This window comes from Schistocerca serialis, chromosome 4 (genome assembly GCF_023864345.2).
Source record: "Schistocerca serialis cubense isolate TAMUIC-IGC-003099 chromosome 4, iqSchSeri2.2, whole genome shotgun sequence".
In the NCBI taxonomy this organism is placed as follows: Eukaryota; Metazoa; Arthropoda; class Insecta; order Orthoptera; family Acrididae; genus Schistocerca; species Schistocerca serialis.
This window is the reverse complement of record NC_064641.1, coordinates 389,016,071-389,024,517: the sequence shown is the minus strand read 5'-3', so window position 1 is coordinate 389,024,517 and position 8,447 is coordinate 389,016,071.

Sequence of the window (8,447 nt, the reverse complement as noted above, 5' to 3'; positions counted from 1 at the left end):
AAAGGGCTTCTGAAGAAGAGAAATTTGTTAACATCGAGTATAGATTAAGTGTCAGGAAGTCATTTCTGAAAGTATTTGTATGGAATGTAGCCATGTATGGAAGTGAAACATGGATGGTAAATAATTTGGACAAGAAGAGAATAGAAGCTTTTGAAATGTGGTGCTACAGAAGAATGCTGAAGATTAGATGGGTAGATCACATAACTAATGAGGAAGTATTGAATAGGATTGGGGAGAAGAGAAGTTTGTGGCACAACTTGACCAGAAGAAGGGACTGGTTGGTAGGACATGTTCTGAGGCATCAAGGGATCACCAATTTAGTATTGGAGGGCAGCGTGGAGAGTAAAAATCGTAGGGGGAGACCAAGAGATGAATACACTAAGCAGATTCAGAAGGATGTAGGTTGCAGTAGGTACTGGGAGATGAAGAAGCTTGCACAGGATAGAGTTGCATGGAGAGCTGCATCAAACCAGTCTCAGGACTGAAGACCACAACAACAACAACAACATGCCTTAAACATTATTTTAACTTTTTTTTTTTTTCTACGGGAGGTACTGGTATGGCATTCCAACACATACTGTCACAAATCAAGCATTGGGTTTGATAAAGACCAAGTGAAAAATGACAATTTTTTAACTAACAGTTGAGAAGTTTTATAGATAGAACTTTAAAAGAGATGTCCATAGAGAAGTAAGATTCGGAGTAAAAATAAATACCAAACTAGAGAGAAACAGACTCATCAGGCAGTAACTCAAAAATTTAGATCATCAGAATTTATTTAAAAATAGGAATTTATAACATTAAATTTAGTAACAAGATTAGCATTTTAGAAAATGAAGATAAAGGGGCAATTATTTGACATGGGGGGTAATTTGGAACACGCAGATGGAACAAGGCAGTTATATACAGTATTCTTCAGACAAATAAACCTGATGTAGACATTACACTCTGTACTCTTCCACATTTACTGGAATCTTAATGAATTTTGTTTCACATAGAACAGAGGCCTAGCTGTCTTGAGTACAATCAAATATGATAATAAAGATACATTTTATGCTATGTGATATGCTCACAGTGACTCAGCAATAATATGAGACAACAGCTTTAATGACACATTTAACTTGAAGAGTACTGACCAGCCAGCTGGTCCAAATAACCTGCAGTGATGTGAACAGTTGCAGTTAAGATGTAAGAAGAACATTGAACAATGTTGTTGTTGTGGTCTTCAGTCCTGAGACTGGTTTGATGCATGCTACTCTATCCTGTGCAAGCTTCTTCATCTCCCAGTACCCACTGCAGCCCACATCCTTCTGAATCTGCTTAGTGTATTCATCTCTTGGTATCCCTCTGTGATTTTCATCCTCCACGCTGCCTTCCAGTACTAAATTGGTGATCCCTTCATGCCTCAGAACATGTCCTACTGACCGATTCCATCTTCTAGTCAAGTTGTGCCACAAACTCCTCTTCTCCCCAATTCTATTCAATACCTCCTCATTAGTTATGTGATCTAACCATCTAATCTGCAGCATTCTTCTGTAGCACCACATTTCGAAAGCTTCTATTCTCTTCTTGTCTAAACTATTTATCATCCATGTTTCGCTTCCATACATGGCTACACTCCATACAAATACTTTCAGAAACGGCTTCCTGACACTTAAATCTATACTCGATGTTAACAAATTTCTCTTCTTCAGAAACCCTTTCCTTGCCATTGCCAGTCTACATTTTATATCCTCTCTACTTCGACCATCATCAGTTATTTTGCTCCCCAAATAGCAAAACTCCTTCACTACTTTAAGTGTTTCATTTCCTAATCTAATTCCCTTAGCATCACCCGACTTAATTCAACAAGGGGGGGCGCGGGTGGAGTTAGCGGTATAAATCTAATTTTTCTTTTTAATATCGATATTTTAATAAAAATGTATGAGCGTGTATTAATGATAGATCATGGTGCTAAATGCAGTCGTTTGGCTTCCCGCAATCCTATCTCAATAACCTATCCTAGAATATACAGCTTTTGAAGATCACGTTTAGAATTTCACACACAGAAACTCTCAAAATTATGAAGGCGATTTGCGTTAATTCTAATATATCAGATTTGTAAACAACTTATTTCTGACAATTGGAAAACAGAGAAGTCAGTTATTAATTATTCCGTACATCTGTACACATGAACTGAATGTAGTCATGTTATAACTTTTAGCCGTAGTAGGCTGAAGACCACAACAACAACAACAACGACAGGCTATGTTCATCAGAGTAATAATCACTTATACTGCAAACTGCAAAAATGCCGTTTTATTACCCTGTCAACCTGCGGATCCCCATGTGATGCGATTACAGTGACTTTAGCAGACTGTATACGATTCAAATGAACTGGCGGGTTCGTAATTTGGACACCATGGTTATGCCCTTTGTCACCAGAAATATGCACGACCTGAAAGCGAAACTAGTAGAAGTGTTCATTCTGAGCAGAGTACTTCACGCCGTTCTGGAAACATTGTCGTGAGTGCTAACAATGAAACATAACCCAGCTAGGTAGACAATGAAATCCATTAGTGGGGCTTTTTTTCCCCAACGGTCAGTGCTACAGCTCTTTCATTCGGATTACTTATCTGACTAAACAGTTATTATTCTTCTGTGGTTTTGAAATATGGCATAATTTCGTTTGAAATTAGTGTACATTCTTTGCTGCAACAATGGCTTCTTTTGGTACGAGTACAGAAATAACTGCTTGGCACTGTGCACAGTTTCCAGCGAAGTGTGAGGTGTATACACAACCTTACTTAATTACTGTGAAATTTGACAACCAATTCATTGATGTTATCTCAAAACTTATAACGCTTCATTTATAAGTAACGAAAGATGGGGGCACGAAAACGATTTTCGCATAAAACCCCAGGCTGCACTGCTCAGAACAGCACCGCAGAACATGTAGCAAATTCTTAGGGTGTCTGTGGGCTGTTTCTGCCCTAATCCGTGAAAAGCCCGTTTCTCCCAGCAAGAGCCCTGCTCAGCCACCAGGTCGCAGACAGACAGTGCACTGACTACCTGCGCTGCGGCTAGGCTCCCCCGTTCTTCGCCCCACTCCTCACAGCAGTCATTTGAGGTGCCAACAGATGACAGTAGCTTTCCTTTATTTTAGTTGGTTACTTGCAGTTGTTGACACATCTGATGTATTGAATTTTGCTGAAATCGCGTTGAATCTTTCACAGTTGTGCCTCAGTAAAATCAGTGCTAGTGCGAAATTATATTGTTAACTTCTTGTTTTCTTTTTACTTCACCATGAGTGTCGTGAAAAAACATAAATATAATGATGATTACATCAAATACGGTTTTGCTTCTATACAAAAAATGGTATTGACCAGCCGCAATGTGTTATTTGCTATGAGGTTGCAGTGTTACGTGGCTTTATGCTTAATTACGAACTTACTATTTTATCAGTTGATTTGTTTTCGCCACGTATCATCCGCAGTTTACGTCCTTCTTCGTTGCTGAGCAATGTATCACTTTTTGTTCTGATGCCACAACTCTTCCTTTCCTATATCTTTACTACTTTTTATCTATATAAATGATGAACTATTGGTTTTGCCGTTTAACAACTTTTTAATAACTGTGGAAGTATTACTGGCATCGGGTCCCATCTAATGTGTCACCCGCCTATACGTTTTACATGAACCTTTCAAGACTCGATCGATCTGTTCACAAAGAGAAAGCAGAATATCTCTTCATTTGACGTTGTCCAACAACGACGTAGGAAGGTCGACGCCCTCGCGGCCTAGGCTCTTCCATGGCTCGCGGTAGTTTGCAGCATTCGTTTTATTCCTTGTCCACTTGCCGCTATGTTGAACTTTCGTGGTGATCGGTGGGCAACGTCTTCCACGTTATCTGCAACAGAAATAAACTTTCTTCCCACAGTACTTCTGTAAACCCAAAAACAAACACAAAGAACATAATAATAATAATAACTGTTCTTAAAATTATTCGTATAAGTCTTGGTCAATTTAATGAGGGGTGGGACAGGCCTAAGCCTTGTGAAACCACAAGGTATTGAGCAATGATTCCATGAAACCTTCTCGTCTGGAACGCCATTTGTGGTCAAAGCATGGTGCATTGAAAGAGAAGCCGAAGGAATTTTTTGCTGCAAAATGCGATAATTTGAAATGGATTAAGTTTCACACTGCTGGATCCTTCACTCAGGCATCAGAAAAGGTACTGGAAGCCTCATATGAGTTATCGCTACTTATTCCAAGGATCTAGAAAAGTCATATTATCGGAGTGACACTAGTCAAACCCTGTTTGTTGAAAGCTGCTGATATTGTTCTTAGGTCAGAAAGTAAACAAAAACTGTCACAAATACCTCTTTCTGACCAATACTGTGAAACGTCGGATTGATGATATGGCCGAAGACATACAAAATCAATTAGTTACGGCCGTCAAACAATCGCAGTTTTTCGCAATACAGTTAGACGAGAGTACCGACGTTGCGAATTTTTGCCAACTACTAGCTTTCGTTCGCTAAATAGAAAATGAAGCAATTAAAGAAGAGTTGCTGTTTTCTACAGAGTTAAAGCCAACTTCAAAAGCAATTCATATAATGGCAGCCGTCTCTGAATTCTTTTGTAAAAATGAGTTATCATGGCAGAAACTGATAGGCGTATGCACAGACGGCGCCCAATCAATGCTTGGATGTCGCTCAGGATTCGTACAGATGGTCAGAGAAAAAAACCTAGTGTTACTGCTATCCACTGTGTAATACACCGTCAAGCATTGGCAGCTAAGACATTTCCAAAGGAACTCAATGATATCTTGAAATTGTGCATCAAAATCGTGAATCATATTAAAAAAGAGTGCGTTAAATTCCAGGTTATTTACAGCTCTTTGTGAAGACTTGGGAGCAGAGTATAAAACACTTTTATTTCATACAGGAGTCTGCTGGCTCTCAAAAGGAAATATGCTAGGAAGATTATTTGAACTTCGAGACGAAGTGATGCAGTTTCTGGAAAATAACAAACAATCTGAATTGCATGTGGAATTTAGAAGGCCCGATGTTCATGTTGCAGTGGCTTATCTGTCAGATATTTTCGAATCTTTAAACACATTGAATTTGAAGTTACAAGCTGGAGAGTCAAACATAATTTTCATCGGGATGCCATCAAAGCGTTTACTGATAAGTTGCAACTAAGGAAATGTAAAATTTTAGCCTGCAATTATTCATGCTTTGCCAGATTGTTTGGAATCCTGGAAGAAGCCCAATTTCACAACGATTTTAAGGATACTGATACTAAGAGTAAAATATCGAACCATTTGCAGCACCTCATTGATGAATTCGAACAATACTTCCCTAACAATTGTGATGATAAAATTTATTATAGTTTAGCGACGGATCCATTTCACGTTGACGTGTATGTGTTGCCAGACAGACTACAAGAGGAAGTCTTAGAAATTAAAAATGATTCTGCAGTGAAGTATGATTTTGTGAAGATGGATAAGCCTTTATTTTGGGTGAAATATCGCACGGTGTATCCCAGCACAGCAGAACAAGCACTGAAACTGTATTTACCATTTCCATTCACTTATTTGTGTGAAAGAGCATTTTCAGCGGTAGTGGCGATAAAAAATAAGCTTAGAAGCAAACTCAGTATTGCCATGATTTATGTTGCGCAGTTTCTACTATTCAGCCAAGAATTAAAAATCTTGTAAAAAATATGCAAGCTCATCCATCACATTGATTTATTTGTTTGTTTCTTCCCATATGTGTGTGGAATTAATATTTTTATAATAAATACATCACATTATAAGAGAACTTGTTATTTTTCTCCTAACTATCATTACATGTAGGTAATACTGTAAAATTATAAAAAAAACTATTTCGAAGAAACAATATAAAATAAACATAGTGAATCTGATTTAAATATAATCCTTATGGATTCTGATGTTATGTGTGGTATGTTATTTCAACTAATAATAGTATTTCTTCTTGATGAAGACACAGCGAAAGTTTGGCAAGTGAAGGTAGTCCTAAAATCGTATACTGATAAAGAAATGGTGTGCAGCAGGGGAATGTAATCAAGGTAAGGAAGTTGTTTTATTCATATTTTTGAAAGTTCTGTGTAGTCTGTAAAATTATTTCGTAAAACTTATTTTTTATTTTTTGTCTGGTTCTGAGAACTGGGCGTTTGTCGCCATTCGGTAACTTATTTATTTATTTATTTATTGTATTTTTTTTTGCATGGAGACACCAACTGGTGTCTTTTGCAAACGTCATAGCATCTTTTACAAGTTTAGTACAGTCATATATACATATGTGATTACATATACATGATACAAATGTACCATTGTACCTAATAAGGCACAATATTGGGTGTTACATCGTACCTATTAGAAATATTCAGATTTTACACAACTACATATATATACAATAATTTATTTTAGTTTAATATTAATATTCACTTAAAGAATATAAACACTTGTCAATCAAGAAATAATCAGTTTCACTTTGAATAAGTTCCCTTTGTGGCACCTTATAGAGCTCAGTAATCTGTTGTACCATATTTGACCACTAATGCATGGACTATGGTCTGTTGTTTTTAATTTTGTTCTTTGTCTGTAGTAGCTGTCTTTATTTCTTGTATTATAGGCATGCATATCAGAGCACTTTGTTGCTTTGTTTTGATGTGTCTCAAAAAATATAATTAATTTGCAAAGATACAGTGAGTAGACTGTGAGGTATTTATGATGAACAAAGATTTCCCTGCATGAATCTCTATACCCTAATCCATGGATAATTCTGATTGCTCTTTTCTGTAAGGTTAATATTCTGTTCATATGTATGTCGGCAGCACTACCCCGTAATTAATCTGTGCAAAAATGGTTCCATAATAAATTGTTTTTAATGTCTGATGTGGAACTACTTTTGATAACTGGCTGATTAGATGTAATGAACTGCTGATTTTATTGCATAAAAATTTGATATGGTTTACCCATCTTAGATTTTCATCTAGGTGAATACCTAGAAATCTGCAGCCTTTTGTGTCCACTACTTCAATTCCACCTATGTTACTGATAGAGGTTTGGTGTGAGTTTGTAAGTTTAAATGGCAATAACTGAGATTTACTGATATTAACTTTCAAACCTTGATCTTGGAAATAAGTAGTTATTTGACATAGTCCCTCAGTTGCTACCAATGTTAACTCATCATTTTGTTTACCAAGAAATAACAGTGAGGTATCGTCTGCATAGGTTACCAATTGGGAGTTGAAAGGTTGCTCTATATCATTTATGTACACTAGGAAAAGGAAAGGGCCCAAAATTCAGCCCTGGGGTACACCTTGTGTGACTGTCTCATATTTGGACTGGAAATTAATGATCTGATTATTGATTTTGTAAGTCACCTTTGTACACTGCTTGCGGTTAAATAAATATGTAGCCAGCAGTTGCATGGATGCAGCATTTACGTTGTATGACTCAAGTTTACATAAAAGTATCTCATGGTTTACCGAGTCAAAGGCTTTAGTAAGGCCTAGAAATATGCCAGCTGTTTGCATTCCTTGATCAAGGGCACCATACATTTTGTGAAGAAATTCCGTAATTGCTGTGATAGTACTATGATCTTTTTGGGATCCATGTTGTGTCTCTGTTGGGAACTTATTTTTCAAGAAATAGTCACTAAGTTGTGTCAGCAGCACAACTTCAAATACTTTGCTGAAGATAGGTATTAATGATATGGGCTTGAAATTTGAAACCTCTTCCTTGGATCCTTTTTTATGCACTTGTTTAACTGTGCTCCATTTCAATACATTTGGAAATGTATGTTCTCTGATACTGCAGTTTACCAGGTGGGTGATTATTTTAACTAATTCCTTATTACAATTTTTAATCACAATACTACTCAAACCATCCCATCCAGATGAGAACTTATTCTTTAGGTTATTTACTATCCTGCCTATTTCTTTTTCACTTGCTTGTTTGAATTCAAAAGGTGGCTCTCCAAAGGGGCAGAGCTTTACCTCACTACTCACAATTGTGTTATTAACTGGACTAACAGCTGCAGATATAAAGTATTTATTGAAAACATTGCAGACTTTATTAGGACATTTAATTGTGTTTCCTTCATGTCTTATATTTACAATTTCAGTTTCTGGCTTCGGTGTGGCTTTGCCAAATTGATTTACAATTCTCCATGAGGTCTTGGCTATATTGTCTGATTGAGCTATTTCACTGCTGTATATCTGTTTTCTTAGATTTGAAAGCTCTTTCTTAAAGATTTTCTTGACTTCGTTGTACTTGGTCTTAAAAACCTGCAGGTTTGTTGACTTGTGTAACACATCCAGGTCCTGGATGTTCTGCCTGAGTTTTGTCATATTTGCTGGAAGTATCAGTCTGTTGGTTTTTGCATTTTGGTTATGGGTGAACACTCTCTATGTTTTCTTAACAGGGCAGCATCT